At 34.4% G+C, this 27,775-nt stretch overlaps 1 long non-coding RNA gene across 5 annotated transcripts in view; it reads left to right on the forward strand.

Annotated features, from left to right (window-relative positions):
* LOC139972630 (uncharacterized) overlaps positions 1-27,775 on the forward strand; it is a 190,469-nt gene that overhangs the window by 139,043 nt on the left and 23,651 nt on the right. The window contains exon 3 of one of the 5 annotated variants that reach the window (XR_011795046.1): positions 19,009-19,406. The exons of 3 other annotated variants lie outside the window; for them this stretch is intronic. This is a non-coding gene — a long non-coding RNA (uncharacterized lncRNA). Of the gene's footprint in view, positions 1-2,095; positions 2,794-19,008; positions 19,407-27,775 lie in introns of those variants that run through there. One more of the 5 variants, XR_011795064.1, reaches the window with a different exon arrangement.

Here is a 27,775-nt window from a genome sequence, read left to right on the forward strand (position 1 = left end):
CTTCAGCGAAATTTTCCTGAAAGTCAAAAAGTCGTCCTAATTTCTCCTCATTTCAATGAAAAACAAATGATCGCTTTCCAATCATCGGTATAACTGATTACAATCTGCATGTCTTTAAACATTATCTATGCAACCTCAATACTATATATAACCACTTATAAAACAATTTCCATTTGGTCGAAGCAGATATGCAAATTAGGACAGCAATTTGACGTCATAGGGTGTTAGGGGAACAAGACCCGAGTTGAAATAGAGGCGGTATCAGATGGGGGGTTTTTCCCTGAAATTGTCTCTTTTTTCTTCAAGTTGTAACTACCCAGCCAGACACAAATTGCCCGATAACGTAGAAACCAAAAAGAAGTTAGTATCGTAGAGTGTAAGGCTTATCTAGATGAATACTAAAAAAAAATAAACCTAGTTATTTTCTCGGTTGAATTTATTACCTGAAATGGATTATATTTAAAAATAGCTTTTAAGGTTTGACTTGAATGAAGTTTTTATTGATATTGGAATATTTAAAATGAAACAACCATTTAACTATTTTGATTGACCATTCTGGTTTCTTTTCATACAATGGATAAATGTCGAAAATTTTGAATCTCTTTTTATTTCGGGGAGGGGGAGGGAAGGGGAGGGGAGGGGAAGGGAGGGGAGGGGAGGGGGTATGTTTGTTACTACTGGTCTGTGACTGAAAGAGTAAACTACACTGTGATTTATAAAAATGGTAAAACAAACCCCAAAGGTCATTTAAGCCTTGTCATTTGTAATGATAGGCTGATTTACCTGGATTAGAAGAGCACATAATACTTTAATTTTTGTTAAAAGATTTCGTCACATTGTTGGAATACGAACATTATGGGTTTGAAATGACAGCGAATAAATTGCATTGTAAATATTTTACTCCAGCGTCAGATTGCAATTTTCAGTATAAAGATCGTATAAAACGTGGTTTTAAATTATCATTTCTACTGTTTAGCACTGAAGTAACATTCACCCTGATGCGGTTGATGGGGGGGGGGTGGTGGGATGACCGGGGGAGTGAGGGGAAGGGGCTACACTACAACATGACATGTATAAAAGAAAGGAGTTCATTCAATCACTTGTGTGATATGTCCAGCACACCTTACTGACCACTCATTATTACAATTAGCACGTTCGATTGTTTTTCGGTATACCATTTCAGTAAACTTCACAAGGCTTCAGAAGCGATTTAATCCACACTGGTTGTTGCCGAGGCGTGCAGAAACTTTGAAAGGTGGAGGGGTGGTGGGGTGGGAGAGGGGGCTTTGACTGATTTAGGTAGAGACGTGAAACTCTATGGAAGGGCCAGAGGAGAATGTAGGATATTACCTTGGGGTTGTTGAGGGCGACATTGATGTAGGGGTGTGGGGGTCCTCTCCCAGAAGCAAACAGGAAAAAGAAAGATGAAAAGAAAACGTTTAGACGTGAAATTATGCATTCTGAGACATATATAGATAATGAATTACGTCTCTTAGGACTAAGAGCAAAGTTAATTCTACTGAGTTTTATGTGAAGTTGAAAATAGGGTCTTTAAGAGTGGTCTTAATTCAAAATCGCCCCGACTTTTTGCCCCGACTGACGAAGAAGGTGGGGGCCATTAGCTATACACACAATTTATTAACAGTTGGTCAAGATGTTAAGTATTGAAAACAGCGTGGTGATTATTAATTATCGATAATGCAAAATATTGATTACTCAATATGACGTGTCGATGATAGACTTTGCATAATTACGAATTTAACTTTAAAACAATGATTTTCTTTTCATTTTCCCCCCGATATATATATATATATATATATATATAAATATATGTATATATATATATATATATATATATATATATATATATATATATATATATATATATATATATATATATATATATATATTATATAAAAGCAAACATTCCACAACTTAAAAAAAGAGACTGTCGTCTGATAAAATTGGGTCACTTCGTTGCTACGTATACATTGTATCTCGTTCATGTTTATTTTTATTTGCATAGTTATGTAGCCAAAGGTCAAACGTTTTTGTCTCAATTTTTATTTTCATATCTTTTTTCTTATCTTTACAGATATAATTTCGTCATCTTCCTCTTTTGCCTTCTTTGCAAACAAGATTTTTCAGTCAACCAAAATAACCACAAAAAAAAAATTGAGAGAGAAATGGAGAGAGGCAGAGAGATAGAAAAAAAGAGAGTAAAATACAGTCTCCCTTCTCTGACTCCGAACATCCTAGGAATAAAAAATTTTGCCTTTCTACCGATACCATTTGATTAATTCAATTTTGTGGAACAATAACACAAATTTTATCTTAATTTCATTTCGAATCTAAGTCAATTTTCCATTTAAAGTTTTGTTTTGTTCATCGCTGGAAGCACTGAGCAGAGAAAATATTATGTTGGTGAGACCACAACCAGAAGAGGAGAATAAGCTTAATTGAGAAGTGGTTCTATTTTACTTAACCCAGAATCACAATTGCCCTGTGAGACACGATGTCTACGCGACGGTGCTGGCATGTTTTGGGAGTGTTTCTCCGTATAGACCCATTAATCGAGATACCCAAATTTCATTTTTTTCTTCTTTTCCGTTCGCTTGTTTTCCCTGGTAACAAACGTAAACAACTTACTTAAGTCGATTTTTTTCACTCCTATAAGCGCCTCGCGATGCTGATGTTTGTTTGATTTCCTTATATATTTTAGTCACGTTAACCGTGGCTATATATATATATATATAGGCTATAGGCTATATATATATATAGGCTATAGGCTATATATATATATATATTTATATGTATATTTATATGTATATTAATATATATATAAAACGTAATACAAAACGTTTTCTATAATTAGTCTCTAGTCATACAATTATATCGGGTATGTTGTAGTCCATTGTCTTAACTCTAAACAAAGGTTTCTACGTTCGCAGATAAACGTTCGCAGATATACACGAAGATACAATAGCCCATTGTTTGAGTCAATTGTTTATTTCACACCCAAAGGAAACGCCTTCAAACTCACTTAACGCATCAACGTTCTTAGCCTTAAACGTTTACAGGACTCTTATATCAGATGTTCACCAAGAACTATTGAGTAATAATCTGATTTGCATATACGATTTGGGACAGAAAATTTAATCGTATAAACTGGCAAGGTTTTCAAGTTAGACTATATATCAACTCAATGCGACCTTCGAATGGAGGGGTGGGGGGGGGGGGGAATGGGAGCGATGTCCGGAACACTTTATTGTTACTTATACAAATCTGGTGGAAAAGTTATCAGGGAAAGTGGAAACAAATGATATCGAATTTTAATACCGGTAATGAAATGCAGAATACAAAACAAGTGCAGACACACACATAGCTAATTAAAATCATAATATAGCCCTATATGTGTTACCTCTTTGCTTTCAAATGAATCAATTGTTTCCCCCGAGGGCTTAATAGTTTAGATTTGATGGCAGTAATTTTATTTACGGTGATGAAATTTGGATTAGATTAAGCGAAATCACGCTGAAGCGAAACCTATTTGTTTTTAACAACAAATTGTTCACTGTATCAAAAGGTATAAATTCAGTAATGTTTTCTTGGTTTTATTTATCAAGCAGAAAATTCGACTGACTTGACCTCTTACCGTCTTTTTTTGAGATACTAACAAACGTTTTTATTATTTTTATTATTACCTTTTTTTTTTTGGTTACAGCTCGGTCGCTTAAACGAGTAAATTTGTTACTGTTTAAGTGGCATGATTAAAATGCTTGGTGAAACATACAGAGTTTAACTAACTTGTTGATCTTAGCCAATGCTAATATGCACAAACAGACCAACTGTATACTAAAGATTTTTTTTTTTTTATAGTTTATTTGGATCGAACAAATTGAACAAAGAGCTTCTTTTTTTTTTAAAACTATTTATGAAACAAGGTTAAATATAACACGGAAATCGATACAGTTCTATATAAGATGCACGTGGAATACTAGACACAGGTATCACCCAAAACGACATTGAGGCATGATAAAAGTGCCTTAATATATAAACTAGTGGAATCTATTCAAAATAACATGTAGCAAAAGCAAATATAACGCGCGCGTTGGCATTTCAAGTTATATTTACCTTTCTTAAAAAATGTGAACATTATTGTGTGGTTTCCTTTTTCTTCAACAATACACCTCAATAGCTCAGCGGGCCACGTTCGTTTATGCCCCAAACAAGGATCTTCCATGACTTTTCAGCCACGACTTAACGGTCCCCCCCCAACCCCCTTTAACCGAGTGACTTAATTGAGTTACATATTTACGTCTGAAATTTATTGCAAAGAATTCATTGAACAGAAATGAACTTAAAGATATATATTTTCCATTTTTGCTAAACGTGGTTAGGAAATTACAGTGTTAAAAGCAGCCCAAGACTTACCACTTTGTTTTATGATAAATATAGAGCAGGACTTTTAATATTTCTTATCTTGTCCCCTCAAAAAAAAATATATCAACCCACAGGAGGATATTATGATGACGTCATTAAATCTGTCCAACCTCCTCGTACCAACTACTTTTTCAGAAACAGATTAAAACAAAATATATTTTACCGTATTTTTAAATTCTTTGTACTTAATCTTTTTAAAAATTTATGACATAAGCAAGAAAAGAAAATGGACGTAAATGGAATTATTGATCTTATTGTCAGAAACACAAAAGATCGTCTAATTGATATTGCTCATCAAAAGACGAAATTTTAAATAAAAAGACAAAAATAAAGAGAGAGAGAGTGAGAGAGAAAAGTAAAAGAAAAAAAAGGAATTTTTCTTTTTTCGATTTTAAAATCCATGATTTCGTCACCGGTTCAAAACAGATCATATTGCAAAATAAATTCATTATAAACTCCCACCGGTTAAGCGGTCACTTCTAGTAGTATATGACCCTTTGGTCTCATAGCAGCAACGCAACACTCTCCCCTCTATTTGTCACAGACGCTTTCGTCAATATTTCTATCTTGTGATTATTGAATTTTCGTTCCCAAGTTCTGATGGTGTCAACAATGCTTGTAATACGGATCATATTTTATCTGAATAATTTAAGTGAGCGATAAGCGATTGAATAAATGGATAAATTACACCGATAGCGGCCATTTCAAATATCACGTTTCCTGTGTGGTTGGTGAGTCTAAAGGAAATACCTTCTCCCTTAGCGGGGGGAACAGAAACTCTTCATCTTGTTGGTAATCCGAAGAAGATGAACAAAATTCCATCATCCATGCATTGATCAAGAAAAAAAACTATTTCAGGCGCAATGCTCTTGGGATCTAGCCACAACGCACTTTGTTGAAACGATTTGATCAAGCCTTTTTTTTTTCTTTTTTTTTTGAAGGGGTCGAGAAAAATTCCTTTCGCCTTCTTTTTGTGCTTCTTCTTTTTTCGTTTTCTTCTTTTTCTTCTCCTTCTTTCTCTCTGTCTTCATTATGGTTCAAGCTCCAGCAGCTGTTTATGAATATTCATGGAACTAAATTCTTCCACATATATCCTCTCACAGAGTCCCCTGTCAGTTAACCTCTGCTGCAATGTTAATATCCTTAATCTTGATTTATATATATATATGTATATATATATATATATATATATATATATATATATATATATATATTTATATATATATATGTGTGTGTAACCGTGAAGATTAAATCATCACCACTGAATGAAACCATTTCGTCAAGCGTAAGAGGTGAGTTTGAGGTGAACACAATTGAGAATGAAAGAGAGCTTTGATCAATGATGTTTATGGTTTCTTTCGTATAGGATCTAGTAGGTTGTTTGTACCAGACAATTTCTCTTAAAGCGATAATGAAAGCCTTTCATTCATGTTGGGATTGTAATAGAGATCAACTTGGCTTTCAAAATTAGTCGAGCCTAGGCCTATAGTTTGCTTCCATTTTCTTCTTCTTCTTTTTCTTCTTTCAATTTCAAACCATAAAACGTCGGTACATAATTATATGTCATCAACTTTATAATATACGACCTTTTACATGGTTTATATTTTCAGGTTGAATTATTTCTTAACTGTTATCAAAATGTAGTATGCCTTCTGTACAATCCCTACTTTATACCACACAAAAAATGGGGGTGGGAGGGGTGGGAGGGGCGGGAGGGGGTGATCTAAAATTATATTCTTATGAAAATAAGTACAGTAAGTATATATGCGTCCATTTTGTATGAAAAACAAAACTTTTATAATCAATGAACTAACTTCCTACTTAGCAGCTGCAATGACTATGGTACACTATCAATTTTTTGTTTTGTTTTTTTGCGCCTCTCTCGTTTTTTTATTAAATAAACAATTTGCCTGTTTCTTTATTCAAATTACACCGAAATGACCTTGTCAGCCTAGATTTCGTGGTAAATATTGTTCTTCTCTTCTCTCGTTGGAGGCGTCAAAATTGGGTCGTTCCAATCAATATTGTTTTCATTTAGCACCACTGTCAGAAATATTGAGGAAATAATATTATCGGACGCAGGTGACGAGTACAATAGCTAGTAAAATAACCGCCTGCCACCTCACAACTTGTGACTAGGGTGAAAGGTGACGTGTGAAATACCTGTCAGCTACGCTCCCATTACCTAATTTCAACGGAACACATTAAAACCGAAAATATCTATCTTGGTTCTCACGTTGGTTGACACTTAAAGTGATGTAATTAGTTAGAACGAAATGATTAAGTATAACGGAAGGGGAATAAAACAAGTCAACGTTATTATTCGTTCCAGACAGCCATGTTTCAAGTGACAACTTCATCTTCAATCCTTTGGCAATGGTCGAATAAATCTCATGCCACCAAAACCAATTAGGTATTTTTTATTTGGGTATTTGGGGGGGGGGGGGGAGAGAAGTGGCAATTACATCAAATGATTTCTTGTATCCCTATAGCGTGGTGGGCTGTAAAGTAGCAAGATGTTAACTTAATTCTATATATATATATATATATATATATATATATATATATATATATATATATATATGTATATATATTTATATATATGTATATATATATATATATATATATTTAAATTCTAGTTTGATATGTCCCTATCTTTTTATGTTTTTATTTTATATATATATATATATATATATATATATATATGTATGTATGTATGTATATATATTTATATATCTATATCTATCTATCTATATCTATATATATCTATATATCTATCTATATGAATCTATCTATCAATATCTATCTATCTATCTATATATATATATATTAATATATATATTTAAATTCTAGTTTGATATGTCCCTATCTTTTTTTTATGTTTTTACCTTCTTTTCTTTCTGAATTTCTGAATATTTTGATTTCAAGATTACTTACTCCTTTGAAAGGCTCAACACAAACTGATTTCTCCCTCTTCTTGTTGTTATTCATATTTCTTTGTTTTTCTTTTCTTTTCTCTCTAATTTACTTCTCCTTCCTATAAAGGTTTAGTTTTGTTTCGGTTCAACTTTTTCTCCAACTTAAAAAATGATCAAAACAAATTGTTGTCGATTTACGGTTGCAGATGCGCATATGTCAAGCCCCCCTTTTTTTTTTCTTTTTTTAATCCTATGTTGTTTTTCTTTCTTGTGTTTTATCAGCGATCCACAAAATCTAGACCAGCGACCCTGCTTGACCTAATTCTATCAATCTTGTCAACCCAATGCTCTTGTAATTCCTATTCACTTTTTATTGCATGGTTCAGTAGATATTGTCATTTTATTCGTAAAAAACACTCCGCGCGAGAAATATCTCCCAATAACCCTGTCTAAATCCATGTACTCCATTTTGGCTTATTGATCCTCTATATATATATAACTGTTGTATGTGTGTGTGTGTGTGTGTATATATATAGATAGTTAGATATGTACTTCTTTTTCTTCCTTCGGTATATAGTGGACTTTTCCTCGACATTTCTTTATTCTATCATATTCTGCTTGCCTTTCGTGAACCAAGCAAATTAAAAGGGGGTTATGAGTATGGAAGAAAGAAAAAGAAAAGCAAAAAACAAAAACAGTGTATATAAATATTTTCTAAGGCGGTCTGACCGTATTAACGCAACCAAGTGGAAAACTGGTCTCCGCATTTTTAGTGACGTCAGACATCTCTATACGTCAGAAAGAAAAAACTATACTTAATATGAACTAAATCAAACAAAATCACCCTAATATGAAGTTTATCGTTGTAGAAAAAGAAACTATATACAAGAATACGTCACCAGGTAATATCGACTGGTATGATATAAGCTGACTCAAGATTGTAAGCTCTTTAATATATACACAACAACTTACGCAACAACACAAATTAATATTCAAAATATTTTTAATTATTGTAAATGGCGTTATTGCTACGTATCAATTTACTTCTGGTTAAAAAGTTCTTTTATTTTAATTTTTAGTTTTAAAAATCAGATTTGTTTGATGATTCAACAATTGAGGAGTATACCTACTGAAGAGATCCCTCTCCAGCCTGTCTCTATTAACTGTTTTTAATTTAAAGCGTACTACAGCAAAGTGGTAAGGGGGAGGGTTTCCCTAAGCCCTTCAGTAAGTGGAAGGGGATGGGGGTTCGAATTGACCACTTTTGACTTTTGACTCTCGTGCAGGAAACAAACTTATAATTAAACGTTTACAACTTCCACCTTCTCCTTATTTAGATCTTTATTTGTTGTTTCGATATCTCAATATCTCATGGCTAAGTTTATACGATATTTAACATCTTGTATTTGAATAGCATGAAATGTGAGTACTCAGATAATACAATATATATAATCTAACAAATCCAAATTTCAAATTTTTAAATGTGAAGATATGCCGAGAATGCGGTATTTTCTCCCGATATCTTAATATTCGGCAAAAGAAGAGAGAGAAGATATTGTGAACCTTACCACAATACGTGAACACCTCATGCTCATATATATATATATATATATATATATATAAATGAAAATCGTAATGAGTTGGAAAATCAAGAACAGTGAAAAAACTTTCAGCCTCCACCGGGATTCGAACCACGGGCCTCCCGCTCTGTACGCGGACACCCTAACCACTAGGCTATGGACGCTGATTGTATGTCCAGAGGTTCGAAACCGGTAAGGAAGATCGTAATTCCACTGTAGGCGTTTGTCACCTATATCGAACAATACTAGTTCTGTTTTTGGTGACATATTTTGCCCTACTCTAGAGATCAAACATGATGCTATCCAACTCGAAAATCATTTGTGATTCCTAAAGCCGGATCTCGAAAGAGATACTTTGAACAGACTTTATGTTAATGCAATGGAGGTAAACGACAAAGGCAAATGAATATATATAAATGAAAATCGTAATATATATATATATATATATATATATATATATATATATATATATATATGAACAATTTGCACAATCATATAAAAAACAGAAAGATTTCAGAGAATGTTTTATCATTGTCACGGGCTATTTATGTTAGTCCAAACTGGTTGTCGGCCTATTGCATAAGGTCAGACGGTCAGATGAGAGGTTGGGGTGGGGGGTTGTCATGGGTATTAGCAGTCTGATCGACCAGGGTCAATAAGGGGGAAATATGGACATTAAAAAATACTTTATTCTCATGTTTATGACTTAAAAGTTGGAGAAATGAAGTGTGTATAAAAGGTGAAACGGAGCTCAGTGACATAGTTGTCCTCGGCACTTCTGACACTGGTCCCTTGGACAACACGGATGTTACCGTATCTTAGTTTAGTCTAACCTTAATGAGTTTGGGTTATTACACCTAAACTTGAGTCTCTTTTGAGTCTCTTTGAGTCATTTGGTCTGTTTGTTCCCATATAGCCACACCACAGACGTATTAGCCTACACAATAATTGGTTACATACATTCCTTCCCACTGTCTCTGTACCATCTGCTCTGTTTTCCCCTTCTCGACATTTACATAAAGCGGGGTTGGGGGAGGGGGTGGGGGTGGGGGTGGGGTGGGGATGAGATATCCTAAGCGTTTAACAGCGTAGATTGACAGGATAGGGTTGTTAACGAAATAAGAAGAAGTAGAGGCGGATTTGGTAGATGCGTCTGGAAATGAATGAGCATGATAGATGGATCATATCAACCCATATATATATCACTAAGTTCAATGTTATTTTTAAACTGTAACGTTACGTCCTGCTTTGTGTTTAAGATCCCATAATTTACACTGGATAACGAAGACGCAAAGCTCGATATTGAAAATACTCTTCAGAATATGGAGTTTCACTCTTCCTTTTTCTTTCTTATTTCAATCTAGGATGATCACTCTTTTTTTGGGGGGAGTGATTTTCGTTTTTACGGAAGAGTGGCTAAAGTACCGATTAATCAAGATGATAACCGTCCCTGAAGGAGTTTTCCCCTTTAAGAAAAGGCAGGAGAATTCACTCCTGAAAAGTGTGATTATCATGGAGACGTTTAAAGAGTGAAATTCAATTCGTTAGAAGTAAAGGTGGACCCAGTGTCGTACTAAGCGGGGCAGGGGGGGGGGCATCTACGGGTACCACTCAGGGAGGTGCCATGCCACAGCCCCCTCCCCCCAAAATGTTTTCCCTATTTTGGTAAATCATTGTGTAATCAGTTCGAAGCTTTGCCAAAGATAGCACCATTCTGCATCTAAGCCACCCATTACATCAAACAAAATTTCCTCACTCTCTCCCCTTAGACCCCTCCCCCAGGAAGGCTTCCCCTACTCGGGGTGACCAAGGAAAGATCCGCCCTGGGTGCCAACTATTCTAGGTACGTCACTGAATGTTACCACGTATCATAATACTTTATAAACATCTCTGAATCAAACCTCTATGGTCAAAACCTATATATAGTGAAGCCACGTGACAATTCGTTGCCACACAAACACACACACACACACACTCTCTCTCTCTCAAGGTCACGTGGGCTTCCAAATATGGTATATAGAACATGAATCCCATCCGGAACTGGATGGACCGTTACATTTTAGTTGACTTGCTATACAATATAAATTGATTAACTTTGATATTTTTGCAGGAACTATGCGATGTTAATATTGACAGCAGGGAGTCGTCATTTGTTCCTCTGCCTATTTATCTTGACTTTGTTACTTTGAAAACGCTTTGTTGACGTCCTTATTGCATCACAAATAGAGTTCGTACTCATTTTGTTTAAACATTATGTCCCTTCACGTTTGACCGGATGATGTTAAACGCGCAAAATGAAACTATCACACACCTTCAACATCAGTCGTCGTCTTGATTATAATCACGTGATACAAGCGGTAGCTTTTACGAAATTATTGGACTAAATCGTATTATTCGTATACACACATTACAATGTTTTAATATCTTAGAAATGACGAAAGGAGAGTAGTAGGGTGTATATATATATATATATATATATATATATATATATATATATATATACATATACAATAGGTTGTTAACATTTTAACGGCACCTTAAATAAATAGGAAGGGAACCCCTTTAAAGGAAATAATACTGGTTGAAATAGCGGACATTTAAACTCCATATTTCCAAACTATCCCAAATATGATATTTACTCGAACGTTTAACTTGTCGCAGTTTACTCTGTACAAAGGGTTACCTGTAGAACCAGACTGCGTGGCACCAGGACTACCGGTCTCACGGCCAAAGGTGACCTCTTCAATTGACTATAACTTCCTATCAGGATCACTTTTATCTCGAATAATCTTTGGCGCTCTTTCAGTTCGGAAATGTTCAGTCTACCGTGACCAAAGTTTGCCAATTTCTTTTTCTTCTTCTTTTTTGTTGTTGGCAGAGAGCGTATACATACACGTACATGCTGGTGAAAATGAAAATGTTGAATTACCATAAGATCGTTATCTGAAAATAAAGATGGCGTCCTACACATTTAATATATGGTCACTCGATCCAAATCACGTTACGATCGTTTCAATGAACAAAGTCCAGAGATTTTAGTCTGTACGTTGTATAGGCGTATATTGATATAAAAAAATTGTTTCATATATATATATATATAGAATATAAATGATATAATAATACATTTATTATAATATAAAAAAATTGGGAAATATGTAGAATTGATACAACTTCTGGTTAAACGCTCGATATATCTCGAGTTCAGGAGTTGAGGTTTCGTCTAAGGAAATGGATCCTATAGTGACTGAGTACAAAGATCTTGGACTCGAACTGGAGAATTTTGAGAGCCATCGGCCTAACCCACACTGAGTACACAGAAAAAAATACTTCGTCAATGATCCAATTTGTGTGTGTGTATATGTTTGTGTGAGACCTTGTGTGCGTCTTCCATCTTCTTAAGGTTTCAGTTAATATGTTTTTTATTCTTTTGAACCATTTTGCATAATTCATTATTCACGTTCATTTGTATGCTATACCATGATTTGTTTGTTCCTTCCACCCCACCCCAAACCCCCGCCCCCTCCCTCAATAATCCTAGAGAGAAACGTACTTGCTTCGATAAAATTGTGTTTGGTATTCATATGTCGTATACGTTGAAGCCAGATCCTTGTTCGACGTTGTTGATAAAAACCGGTTTATTTCAGCCACCGCCCTCCCCCCACCCACCCCATGTCCCTTATATTATATGCACTACTGTACCGTAGGACTTGGACGTGCCAGAATACACAAATAATCCATTTTGACGGACACATTTTCAGGTAACATTGCGGTATTTCCTCACCAATTGAAGTCACATGTTCCACTGACCCTCGAAGTTTGTGCCCCTCCCCTCCCATCCCACCCCCCTTCGCTCAGAGTGACCGCTCTCTTGTTGTATTTCGCTATGAGTTGTGAAACATAAGGGACAATTAAAGTAGATAATGGATCATTATTGTTTTTTAGTAGAACGTCTTTGAACATCCATAAATAATTATTGCGATCAACAAAATTGCTTATTAAAAGTTTGTAATTTTATATAAGTTTTTTTTTTATTGAAGATTCCAGTTAGAATTTGATTCATGAAAAACTAAATATCAATCATTTTGGTGAACTAAACCACAACATGTCAACATATGCCAACTCATTATTCAACTTTTACACCTTCGTTTAAGATTTATATTACAATACTTTTTCTTCTTTTTTTTTACAAATTCATAAAAAACTAAAATAAGAAAAAAAAAATACATACCTGGGTCACTAGTTGTCAATAGGCTGAATAATTGGCTCATTTTTTCTGCTTCATTTCCCAACCGCTGTCCATTAAATATTTCTTGATAAGTGTATAACATATTTTACTTTGACAAATCAAAGTTTGAAAGAGCATAACAAAATATTCTCTAACTTAAATACCTTCAGAATGACACCTGAAGTTCATCAGAGAGACGTGACCTGTTTTAATTAAACTACTTTCAACATGGGTTCTTTTGTTTTTAGGTACTTCATCGTTCCCTTTGAAGTAAAATACTTCTCCATAATCAGATTTAAGAGGGGGAAAAAATTGTTCTAGGATTTTCTAACAAAACGGAAGCAATTTTTATGATGACGCTAGGGAAAGAGGTATACATGGTATCTGTCAAAAAACTATCACCAATTATTGAAAAGAAAAGTCTAATATCGTACAAACATTTCAGGACAAAATCGAAGTTTGGATGAGCACAAAAAAATATCTTCTAAAGACATTTATAACTGTTAAAATTTTCAATTGTTTCTTAAAAATTTATCCTCTAATCTAAGACAGCCCCCCTCCCACGTCAACGCCGGGACCGGGAAGTATAGCTCCCACATTTGTTTGGAGCAATGATTTTCAGATAGGTCTGGAAATGACTCGGGTCAACATAATAAATATTTTCAAATTTGGATCCAAAAAGGGCCAGATAATGTTTCATAAACGTTATATGTTATAGAAGCTTTAGGGTAATTCGTTACTTGGACTTTCTACCAGGGCGTTATACCCTCAAGCGAACCCTTGGACCCCGGGCCCGACGCTCCATGGTGCACACTACTCTGTAGTGGTGCAGCCATAGACGGCCCTATCAACACCAGTATCAAACCATTGGACTGAATCCTGCCCTGTCCCCACCATCTTAAAACATGTGGCGTAGGCCTTGTAAGACATCAAGGGGTCATTTGCATTTTGCCCCATTATGCTACTACCTCTCAATCAGAGATTTCACCTCACAAAATCTCTCAACTATCTTATTTGATCCCATTTCAACATTTGTTTGAGAAAGAGTTGGAATCCCAGACAAAAGTAGAAAAGAAAATCGGCAAAATTAATTTTGTCACAAACAGAAACCAAATCATCACATATGATAGCCAACGTATAGCATGTTTATTATGATTATGATTATTATGATGATATATATATATATATATGTGTATGTATATATATATATATATATATATATATATATATATATACATATATATATATATATATATATATATATATTAAAAAAAGCTGTCTTAAGCAAAGGGAGAACACTTCATGATCATATACCGGGGCCGAGTAGTAATCGTGTTGGCGTTCTACCTGTACGACCAGCCGATCTGTCTCCAGTTGAATCCCTAGTTAACACAATCATGATGATAACCACATGTACAAATTTTCGACTTCCATTTTCATCTTCCCGCCAAATTTCCGATTCCAATTTAACGGCTCAAAGGATTTGTACCAGTGCTCTCACAAACATTAGAAATTGTTAATGAAACTTTAGACGGTTAGTTTGTCCACACAGGATGGGCGTTTGATTCCATGAAGGAATTGCTCTATGGGAAAGATAATTACAGCGTCCCAAATACCTTCATTGAAACAAGCCTTTCGAGTCCTGAAATGAGTCACCAAAGTCGTCTGGAAGTTGCAGAAACAAACCAAGGTATATATATATATATATAGAACGGACGTTTAATATCTTGACCGATTTTAAGAAGTCCAGATCAAGAACAAAGATTGACTTAAGAGGAAAAGAGAAGGATTTGCCAGGAAATATTCCAAAACAGAACTGGTCACGCACCGCGTACATTTTGCCTACTTTAAATTTGGCCTTTCTTTAAGCTTATATACATCTGTAGAAGAATAAGGTCATATTTGTGTAGTATGGAGATTACAGACACAAAAGGAGAAAAAAAAAAACGAAGGTGAATTTAGACATAATTTTAGTCTTGAGATGTCATCGTCCAAGACAAAAGGAACAATTTGAATGCTGGTAACATTCTCTATTTTACGTTTCCACTTTTCAAGATAATCTAGCTATTCAGCTTTAAAATATGCTAAATCTTCGGATTGCTCCTTTAAGGCTGAATCGATGATGACGTCAATATGTCAGTGAACACATAGATATTAATCTGAATCCATTGTCTTAGATATTAGGTTTTAGGTTCATTTAAAAGTCAGAGCTCCCGTGGACTACAGTCAACACCATTTTTCCTTTGAAATTTATGAGATCCATTGTAAAATGTAATTTGAGGTCATAATAGTGTTATTTTTTCCTATTGAGCTTTCCGAAGAACTTTCCTACATTGGTCTCTATGTTAGACTGAGTAATTTAGCCACATTCATTAATGAACTTTTACCTGGGATGTTTATAGGTTCGTTTCTCCAGCAACAAATACAAAATTTAAAGTGGTATTGCAATACATCCTTTGACGTTCTATAACATATCAACATTAGTTTGTGCCTAAGGTCATCATTGAAAAGTTTTTTTTATTGCACGGATAAATAGAAATTTAAACGTCACAAAATTATGTTCCATAATGATATGAGGACTGATTCACGTAAAACACACACACATTCTCGGCCTACGTTTGTTACTATTTTCAAATATTGTACACAACTTTTGTCATTGGCCTAGAGAAACATTCTACTTAATTTCCACCATACTATGTATGTGCCTTAGTCATGTTTCTAGAAATTATGTCAAACCTCGATTCCTCTTTCAGAATTTTTTCTTATACAATTTCCTGCTGTCATGAACGATCCTTGCTTAAAAACAAGAATATATGCCCACATCCATTTCGCACCTTTCCATGGCCCCTCTTCCAATGTATCATACCACCATTGGTATAATCTTCCCCCCTTATCTAAGGCCTCTTCCCACCACCAGCTACCCCTTTTCACTTGTATATCGCTTTTCTCTTTTTAATCCCTTAAAGAAAAGGGGGTAAAAGAAAATAACACCTGGAAAATTACTGTTTCAGCTTGTCTCGATGACCTAATGAACGCTTACAACAATAACATCTTATTTTAATTAAGAAAGCATTTACGAAATCTAGGTCGATTGTCATCAGTTATGAATCATTGGACATGACCCTAAGAGACGTCGGATATTGGGGGTGAGACCATGTGATCTAACGAGATGCAGGTAACAGTAAGTTCCCCTCCCTGCCAGTGACCCTCAGTGACTCGAGAGATGAAAAACAGAAGGAAGTGTGGTCTGGTTTTGCGGGATCGTGTTGATGGATTTAATTTCAAACGCGACTAAACACAGGCCACAAAACTTTAAAAATGACGGCGCTATATTGATTCATGTATTTCGCTTTGAATAAAGTACAACAATATACATTTGGTGTTAATATACACGAGTTAAACAGAGTGGTTATAGCTTATTGCTATATATGTGTGTTTTCGAATCCGCGTGATTCATTTGTTGTTGTTGTTGTTGTTGTTGTTGTTGATAAAACAATGGATTAACATCAACACGATTTAAGGCCTGTCCTGATCACCTGGCGTCATCTTTTGTCAATGTAGGCTTTATTATAGGGAATCAACAAATATTTTAAAGTTAAAATGTCTTGTAAACCGAAATAGCTGTAAACTTAATTTATTTCTAACACTCAGATATTGCCAGTTAGTTTTCGCACTATTCACTAAATTTCTAACTAACTCATCCATTTATGATAATGTTATAATCGTAATTATAAACAATCTTCAGAATATGATATCATACGGATCTTTTCAATCCTTTTAATTTTGCCAAAACGTCATAAAACGCTGAAAATGTCCCCCACCATACTCCTCCCCCACCCCACCCCCCACACACACATCACCTCTATTCCCCGTGTCTTCATATTGGAATCGTGTCTTTCCCTTAATTGTTAATCTTAGCGCCACGAGATTTATTTCATAGTTTGTTTTGCGCTATATAAAAATTATGTATTATTATTATTATTGCTATTATTAATCTTGTTTTTCATTTGTCATTTTGTTTCTTGAAAAATCCATAATGCAACGCAATATCTACAGTTAATAATACAATATACGAAATAAGACAACTTTTCACCGTGACCATAACGGAGGGCTTTATATGGCTATATGGAAATATGAGTAAAGAATACGGATTAAATATTTGTTAAATAAGAACCATCCCACATTGGAAAGTTTCGACTACGCTAAAGGCGACATCGTCTTTGCGATACGAACTGGAGACAAAATGTCTCTCAAATTATTTAGTTAGCCTCAATGCAATGGCTTAGTTTGGATTCTTTCCAGACAATGTCTAAGTTATTGAAAGATTGGAAATAAAACATATTAATGAGAAGGGGGGGGGATAAATTCTCCTTTCGAAGGAGTGTATGATATTGTCACAACCAATCTTCAAAAGACTGAAATATTGTTTTTTAATTGATCGCAACTTCTGAAGCAGTGAGGGAAGGGGGGGGGAGGGGGATGAGAAAAAATAAACAAAAATTGTTTCGAGCGATTCTGATTTGCTTTGTTTAATTTAAATCATTATGTTACCAAAGAGAGAAATAATATGATTTAGTATATATAAGGGAAAGCGTTAACATTTCTGATAGAATTATTAAATATAATTAATAACTTGATATTTCAGAAAAAAGGCAATAAATGTGATCGTACGAATGGTTTTTTAAACCTTTTTTGGGGATGGGGCGGGGGTTGGGGTTGGGGTGGGTGAGTTAGAATGAATGATTTGATATTTAAAACTCCTTAGTTTACCCCACCCACCTTCGTCTGCTCCCCTATCCCCCCCTCTCCTCAATTCCATTTTAAACAATTGATAATGTGATATTTTCCGAATTGATTTTGCATTTTAAAATAATAGTTTGAAATAATGAAGTATCACAGCAACAGACAGTTGTAGAATTGAATGGAAAAGATAATTACTAGCTAGCTTAATTAAACTTAATTTTGATGAAAGATATCAATCAATTTGTTAAGGGTTTTTTTTTTTTTGAAATTGTAATCAAATTTTCCGTAACACTTAATGGGCTTGGTAACTTACTTGCGCCGATGTATGTAGGAAGTAACAAAGACAAAAAGTTGCTTTCAACCGGATTTTCACTTGATAACGCATTCAATAATAACATTTTTTTAAATTAATTTTCTTTCACATTTTTGCTCGAGATTATCACACGAATGATTTGACAGACTATATACGATATCATATAATACCGTGTACCGTTGTAAGTATAAGATTAATTCACATGGACAATTTTTTTGTTTTTTTGGGGGGGGGGTTCGTCATCTGTGACGTCACATTACGTGTTGTTCAAAACGGAGATTGTAACCAACTTGTTGATTACACTTCTGTCAATAATCGCGGAGAATTTTTTTCTTCTTACGTTACATAACAACAGGTTGCTTGAATAATAATCATGCTAAAATTAGGCCACGTGTCTTCTTAAAATCTACTTAATACTTTTTTTTTGATGTCCCTTCCCCCTCTTTTTATTTCATCCTTCTCCTTGTTTTATTTTTTTTTTGCGTTTCTCATCTTCATCTTCTTGTTCGTTTTGTTCTTCCTTTAGCTTGAAATTCCTTTCCCATTTCAAAGTCCACTTATCTATTTAGCGAAACAACACGTATAACATAATCATGATATTTTCTGTGGCCCCAGCTTACAAACTCTTGGGGCGTTTGTACTTTTCTCTCCTGTTATATGGAACTAGAGCAATGCAGGCCGGCGGCTTCTCTAAAGTTTACCTTTCATAGGGATGAGGACGTGTTAAAGCTTTTTACTTACGCCCAGTTTTCCCCTCTTGTCTTTTTTTTTTGCATTAAAATATAGACATCTACTCTGAGAGGTTAAAATGACATGGCTGAGGGCAAGCAGACAAGCAGGTTCCTTCTCGTATTGATTGGTCGGAAAATAACCAACTATGATACATCTAGCTGTCATTCTCTGATATACTCAGAGCAAAAAAAAAAACTAAGATAAGAAGGTATTTCATGTTACAAGTTCAATTTAGTGGCTCATGTATAATGTTGGTCGTACCTCCAAGCAACCCCTGCAGGGAGGGTTCTATGCGTTTTTTTGAAAAAGAAAAATAGAAGAAAAGAAAAAAATCGAGGGAGAAATTTTTTGAAGTGTTGTCAATACACGGTAGAATAATTTCACCTTTTGTTTATGTCTTCTTTTTTTTCTTCGGCGGATAATTACCATGCCTTTATTGGTCCCACGTTACGGACATGATATGCATTAATCAAGCACTAATCGAAGTGCTTTGAGTCTTCGTAAAAATCGATGAATATTCATAGAATAACTGGTTGCAAGTGGGTTTCTTTCCTCTCCTCGTTTTATTCCTATTTTTCCCTTTTTTTTTTCCTTTTTTTTTCCTTTTTTTTTGTAGATCGCTTTGCACTCATTTCGTGAAAGATTATGGCATTTGTCGAATAATTCTGAACTTTTCAAATCCATTAGAAGACAAACTCTATGTTTTTTAACAAGTTGGAACAGTTTTACAAGTTCTAACAGCTAAAAATTTCATAATATAATCAGACGAGATAACGTAGGATAATAAAGTGACATTTAAGAATCAAGAACCTTTTTGTTAAACGAACTTATTTTGGTATAAAGAGTGAGCCGTTTCCAATTCAGTCACATAGGATGTCATATTCATAAATGTATGATATAGTCAACAAACATGATGATAACATTATAATAACATAGCATTAATAGAATGATATCATCAAGGAAACATAATGGTATTACTATTATTATTATTATTACTGCAGCATTGTGGTATCGTTATACTTTCATAATGATATCATCATGAATATTTCATATAGTATTATCATGCTGTCATCATGGAATAATCATGGTAATATTATGCTATCACGATGGAATTCATTATGCTATTATAATGGTATCATGATGGTAATATAATGGTATCATCATGCTATCATGATGCTATCATCATGGTAATATTATGCTATCATCATGCTATCATGATGGTATTCATTATGCTATCATAATGTTATCATCATGGTAATATTGTGGTATCATCAAGCTATCATGGTGCTATCATCATGATAATATCACGGTATCATCATGTTGTCATGATGGTGTCATCATGGCAAAATCACAGTATCATCATGTTGTAGTCATGGTATCATCATGGTAATTTCAAGGTATCATCATGCTATAATTACTTTAACATCATACTGCTATAATATGATCATGTCAACACCAAATTATCATCACGGTATCATGCAAACATCATGATATTAACGATCATGTTATTTCAGTTTGTCATGCTATTATCGATTGTATCACCATCCTATCATCGTCTCATCATCATTTAATCATCATAGCACCATGTCAGTATCATGGCATCATCATATTAGAAGAATTTGATCATCATAATATCATGTCAACATCAGAGCATCACCACGATATCACATTATCATCATGATAATTTGCTATTATGTCATCATGGTTTAATCTTATTAGTATCATGTAATCATTATAGCATCGTGTCAACATCTTTGCATCATTATGATATCAGCAAGGTATCACGTTGTCTTCTTGATATGTTGAGAGTAGCATCATGGTATCATCAAAGTATCTTGTCAACATCATAGCATCAAATCAACGTAGTGGTATCATGACATTGTCACATTGATTTTGTTGATTGTATCACCATGGTATCATCATATTATCATTATAGCATCATATTAACATCGTATCATCAACCCAACGTAGTCGTATATCATCACTTTGTCAAATTGATACTGTTGATTGTATCACCATGGTATATCATATTATCATTATAGCATCATATCAACATCATAGCATCAAATCAACGTAGTGGTATCATGACATTGTCACATTGATTTTGTTGATTGTATCACCATGGTATCATCATGTTATCATTATAGCATCATATCATAATCGTATCATCAACCCAACGTAGTCGTATATCATCACTTTGTCAAATTGATACTGTTGATTGTATCACCATGGCACCATCATATTATCATTATAGCATCATATCAACATCATAGCATCAATTCAACATCGTGGTATCATCAAATTACCCTCTTGACATTGTTGATAGTATCAGCATTAATCACGTTTCAACAAAATAAAGCAAAGCAAAAGAGCTATAAAATTCTTGCCAGAATGATAATTTATTTTCTTTAACGTTAAAATTTGATATCGACATTAATATCTCTTCCCGTCAGACTTTGACAGAAGTAATTTCTTCTTAAATATTATATATTGTTATTTTGTAATATATTAGGCAAAATTTGTTTTGTCTTCGGGAGGACAGAATATATGTTTTTGTAATGTTCACGGGTACAAGCTTAACATACGAATTTAAGAAAAAAGAAATCTAGTCAAACCGGAAATAGGGTGAAATATTAGAAGAATATGTTAAAATGCTTCATTTTTCTGTTAGCTATAGGTAAGCTTGTCCAAATGACCTCTCAGAGTTTGTACTTATTTTGAAATGGTTCTGAGTATATAGCCTTGAGGGTCATACCAAACGTAATCCTTACAAATTAGATCCACTGGGGGGATATCTTTTGTCAACTTGGGTGCGAGACCTAATTCTTACCACCTTAGTCAGTATTTTGTTCTTTATTGAATAAAGGTAAACGTGAAAATAGAACAACCAAAGAGTAAAAACATAAAAAAAAAAAATATTGAATTAGAGAATTGAATAGCGGGCAGTGCATAGTGTTTGTAGATCGCAAAAATAAACTCGACTTTGAAATGTCAGTATTATTATTGTGAGGTGAATAAAAAGAATAAGAACACAACAATATTTGAAAGAAATAAGTACGGTGATTATTTGGTGAAAAATTAGGCCACGATGAAAAGGGGCGAAAGAACCAATTGTGTTCGTTAAAATGATTGACTATACGGTGTCTTTTATTTGCTTCTCAAAATTGTTTTTTCTTTCGGCGAAAATATTTGGCATGGTGAAAGAGGGTGTATAGTGTCAGACGAGACATTAGATCAGGCTGGTGTGTATAGTAGTAGCTGTCAATGCGAGGTACTACAGCCGGAGGACAAATTTGAGCAGCCTATGGGCTCTATGAGATCAACCCGTTTATACTTTTGTAAGAAGAAAGAATAAAAAGGGAAAGAGAATTTAAGCCCAGGTGTGTTAGAACGTATTGTTATAAAAAAGCAGGTTCGGATTAACTCTTATTGACACCTGAATGCACTTTTTGTCATCAAAAATCTTGAGTTCATTTTGACCTCTTAACGTCGATAGGTTCTTTACACTTCTATGAACTTTTTATAGGTTAAAATATTTGTGGGAATGTCTAAGTAATCAAATTTTTAAATGCAAGAAAAAAGAAGAAGAAAAAAGAAAAAGGGGGGGGGCCACGAATAGGGGGTGTACAGGATGTCTTTCTCATCGGCTGAATTTTTTAAAACTAAATATAGTGAAATGTGTGGCGCCCTTTCATATCATTAACGGTCTGCGTCACTACTTTAAGAAGAGCTTTTTTTTACGGCGGCATGCTAAAAAGAAATGAATATTCATGAATGATAAACATTTATTCAGCCAGTTGGGACAATTTCCAAAATCATGCTCTCAAAGCACTGGTATTGACAGTACAAACAGTTCCTCACCTTGATCTGATAGAAACATGATATTCATAATGCTCGTACTGACAATACGAGTGTTTCAAGCGGGACATGACACTACAGTATAGAAAATAATTGTCCCAACTGGGTGCATTTATTTCACTATATACACTTTGTGCGGCCGCTTCTCTTCTTGCTTGCTAGCTTGTTTGTTTGTTTGTTTGTTTGCTTGCTTGCTTGCTTTCTTGCTGTCGTTCTTTTCGTCATAGCATGTTATCTTCACAGTCCGCGTACATCGAAAAATGAAAATGAAAAAAGAGTTATCCACCATTTGTAAAGTTTCAATAAAACTATTTCCGCTTAATTGCTTACCGTATATTATCCATTTCCACAGAATGAAAGCCCAAGACAATTAAAAGAAACTGTATTTCGCAATTGCCTTTAACGAAAGAGGTATTTCTTTTCCGCCCCCCCCCCCTCCCTTCGCTATGTCTTTATATGTAAGGGGGAATAGTGATTTTTTTTAGTCAGCTTGTTATAAAACCATATTTTGACATAATGTGAGACTCACACATTCTCGACGAGATGACTGTTAGAATGCGCATAACTAAATGTATAGGTTTATGAATCATTACCTCAATACAAAGTGGTAAAGAGTGTTAAGGTTGTTTCATTTGTCGCGTAAACCAGGGTAGGTAATGGGTCCTTCGTAATTAAGACCTCGCAAAAAAAAAAGACATTTTAAAAAGGATTAAATTAAAATTGTCTATACTTATATAGCAAAGTGGGATTGACTTTATGTTTCTGAGAGTCGTTAAGTAGGTTAGGTGATATCTATCGACAGCTAATGGAACACAAGCTTAAAAACGTACAGTTGAAAATGAGAAATTCGTGATAAAAACACCAGAAAATGAAAAAAGTATATATCAGACACTTGTACGCGATAGGCTTAATCTCGAACTGTGAGAGAATAAATAAAAAAAAAAGTGATAAAAAGTGATAAAAAGTGAGTAAAATAATGAATTTCCTCCTTTCATCTTTAAATCCTACTCATTTCATTAAGTTCAGGTAAAATATCCAAAAATTCGGCAAAAATTGCTAAAATGATAAACTCTTCGCGGATATCCATGTATACGACCAATGACCAAGAAAACGGTTATGAAATGTCTTTTTCAAGGGCTTGCAGGGTTTTGGAAGGGTTTGTTGAGGTAATTTAGTGTTACAGAACAATGGATCGACGGTACTACCATTTATAGGCCTGCATGGATGTGATGACGTCATCAACAATTTAGACTTCAAGGTACATTCCAACGAAAATACAACAATAAAAAGAGAGGTTAGATTGATAACCCAATCAACTGAACTTAAGCTTATATGACAAGAGAGAGTGGAGGTAAAATTTGTAAAATTAAAATTTGTTTTATACATTTATATATATATTTTTTACATTTTCCCTTGTTGTTTTTTGAAGTAGCTCTATGATTGATTTTCTTCCTTTTGGAAATAAGCCAACATAGGATAGAGTTACTTTGGCGATACCGCTACGGCTACGTCGTGTCTCCTGTTGGAATGTACCACTAACGGTGTTTCCAAAGGCGTCGTTTTGTTATGATAAAGAAGAAAAACTTCTTTTTTTTTATCAAAAATAAAGAAAAAACAGGTTTATTCATGCAAGATCGATTAAGCTCAACGTATATGATTTCCAGACATAATCGAGAATCTATTTAGGAATTTTATCGACGTTTTGTTTTATTCTGATAATTCAGACGGTATCAATATTCCAGTCGCCTCTACTCTAAGACGTTTGAAATTTCCCTTTTCCCTTAACATTATCGATTATAGAGGTCCGCTCGCTGTAATAGAAAAACAAGTAATCGCGTGTATTTATAATAAACTACAAAGAAATATAGGCACGAATTTTAAAGCGACATAATATGTGCATATAGGCACGCAAAATAAAAACAAAATTTTAAATTGTGATCTTGTGTTTTTTCGGTCACCATATAATACAGCTCTGATATTACAATAAATCATATTTTCTTGAAGGTATTTATACTTTCATGACATTTGTTTTCAAATCGAAAGAAATTGATCGTTATTCAATCAAGAACCATCTACTTACAGTGTAGGTAGGCTTAACTATGAAAGGGGTTTACTCATTTTGAACAATTTCAAGTTTACGTCTTTTTTATCGGTTACTCAGTTGGTGCAGAAAACGTTTAACATTGACTTCGACCACACCTAACACAACAATGTAACCGAATGTTCAATAAGCTTTGTCAACAATTTTAACCTATTTCCATAAATTAAAACTGAGAGTAATAAAATATTATATTGGCCACAGCCTGTCGTTTTGTTGAATTAAAATGCTGTATACACTTAAACTCTTCAAGAATTTATCTCCGTATTGATGGATTGAAGAAAAGAACTGTTCAATGAATCGCTTATATTTCTTAACTATGTCACAACCACTTTTCGAGATAAAAACCCTATTTTTAGCTTATTCGTTTGCAGAAATTTGTATACGTTATTTTATTTTGTTGGTTATAAATGTGAGGTTCTCTGTATTTTAGTAACATACATTATACACCAGAGAATTAACCAATCAAATGGTACATACAATTTTTGTCATCTTTTAATCCAATTTTTCACTTTGTGATTTTTTTTTTTATGTTGTATGATTTGTTTCTTAGCTTCCTCTTACGTCATTTCTTAAAGGCACCTATTATCTTTTAGCCACAGGAGACAAACCCGTTATAGCCTATAAATATATACATACGTTTGATCATTTCATATTGATAATTTTATATTGATCATTTTTATTGGTTTTTAAACAATGGTTAAATTGACAATAATTGGTTTCATGCGGTGCATCCACTTTATCTTTCAGAAAAATGGAATTGTCATAAAAAGCAAAATGAAGTACTTACCCTAGATTAAAGTAGTCATGGTATTTCTATAATTTGACCCATTAAATATGGTTTTAATCTTGCTGGTATTCATCTAAAAATTGATAATTGGCCAAATGAATCGAAAAAAGAGGTAGACTATTGATGTTAACTCAGCCTTTGCAACAATGCATTATATCTAAGAGCTCTCTCTCTCTATATAATACCTAAAATCTTAACAAAAGGGTAATTGGTATTTTGCATCGACTATTTATCGCAAAAATATCAAAGTGCACAAGATCACCCTCCTATTGTATCAGTTTAACAAAGCGACTGGTATCAGGGTTAATTGGGTTGTAATTAAAAGATTGTGTGTGACTTCTGAGGCAAGCACAAAACAAAATTGCAATTAGTTAGTTATAGAGTTAATCAGAGGTAGTAACAGTGTACTAGTATAACTAATTAGGTAACAATAGTATAGGTTAAACTAACGTAGACTGACATCGTTATATTAAGAATCAAAATGCGTATAACAGGATCAATAAAATTCGATATGTAGGATAGAGAGAGCGGGAAAAAAACCTAAGCGGGAAATTATAAAAAGATTTGAATTAGATGTACCAAAATTAAGTTAAAGAAGCATTAACGAAATATACTCTAAAGATTCCTCCTTGGATTTAAATAAAATAAAGAAATGATGTTGGGTGGGGGAGGGGAGGGGGAGTGGTGGTTGTTTTTATCTAATTCGCATGACAAAATGAGAATAAACGCCTGTAGACGACTTAATCTTTGGTTAAAAATTGTTTGTCAAACTTATGCACATGTATTGCATGGAGGGCCAAGTCATCGTTTCAACACATTAGATTCGTTTAGAATAACCACATGTCACTGTTTACGTGTAAGATTTTAAAGACGTTTTCCCCCAAATATGATACAAAGAATTATATACTTCCAATTACATTTAGTGTGTTCACGTGGTATTCCAGTAAAGGATAGTTTATATTGCTTGATTCCTTCGATATTTTTGTTCACACACACATGCAAAATGGGTTGTCATAGTGTCACGCACGTTATTTGTGTGTACGTGAGTGTGTTGGGGATTGGGGGGGGGGGGGGTGTTTGAGGCAGCCGTGAAATGTTAGTTGACTAATGTTAACTTTGATATTTTTCGGGTATTGGATTATTGATGGAAAGTTACTCTTGTACTGGAAACTGGAAATGAAAAAAATTAAAACACAACATCAAAAGTGAATATTATAATGTGACAAAGTAACGAACGAACGAACGAACGAACGAACGAACGAACGAACGAACGAACGAACGAACGAACGAACGAACGAACGAATGAACGAATGAATGAATGAACGAACCAACGAACGAACGAACGAACGAACGAACGAACGAACGAACGAACGAACGAACGAACGAACGAACGAACGAACGAACGAACGAACGAACGAACGAACGAACGAACTAACGAACGAACGAACGAACGAACGAACGAACGAACGAACGAACGAACGAACGAACGAACCAACGAACCAACGAACGAACGAACGAACGAACGAACCAACGAACGAACGAACGAACGAACGAACGAACGAACGAACGAACGAACGAACGAACGAACGAACGAACGAACGAACGAACGAACGAACGAACGAACGAACGAACGAACGAACGAACGAACGAACGAACGAACGAACGAACGAACGAACGAACGAACGAACGAACGAACGAACGAACGAACCAACGAACGAACGAACGAACGAACGAACCAACGAACGAACCAACGAACGAACGAACGAACGAACGAACGAACGAACGAACGAACGAACGAACGAACGAATGAATGAATGAACGAACCAACGAACCAACGAACGAATTAATCAATTAATCAATGCATCGATGAAATGAATGAACGAATGAAAAGGTAATTAATACAAATGGAGCCATGCCCTATAGGATACAAATTTCATATTTCATGAAAACATGAAAATCGGTTACCACCCTATCTGCAAAAGTAGATGTCTTCATGTAACTTAATAAGTGTCCAGTAAGACACCAATATAATGTTGACTTGATTTTATATAGGGCAATCATCACGTTTTGTACTT

The sequence above is a fragment of the Apostichopus japonicus genome, chromosome 2 (assembly GCF_037975245.1).
Source record: "Apostichopus japonicus isolate 1M-3 chromosome 2, ASM3797524v1, whole genome shotgun sequence".
Lineage (NCBI taxonomy): Eukaryota > Metazoa > Echinodermata > Holothuroidea > Aspidochirotida > Stichopodidae > Apostichopus > Apostichopus japonicus.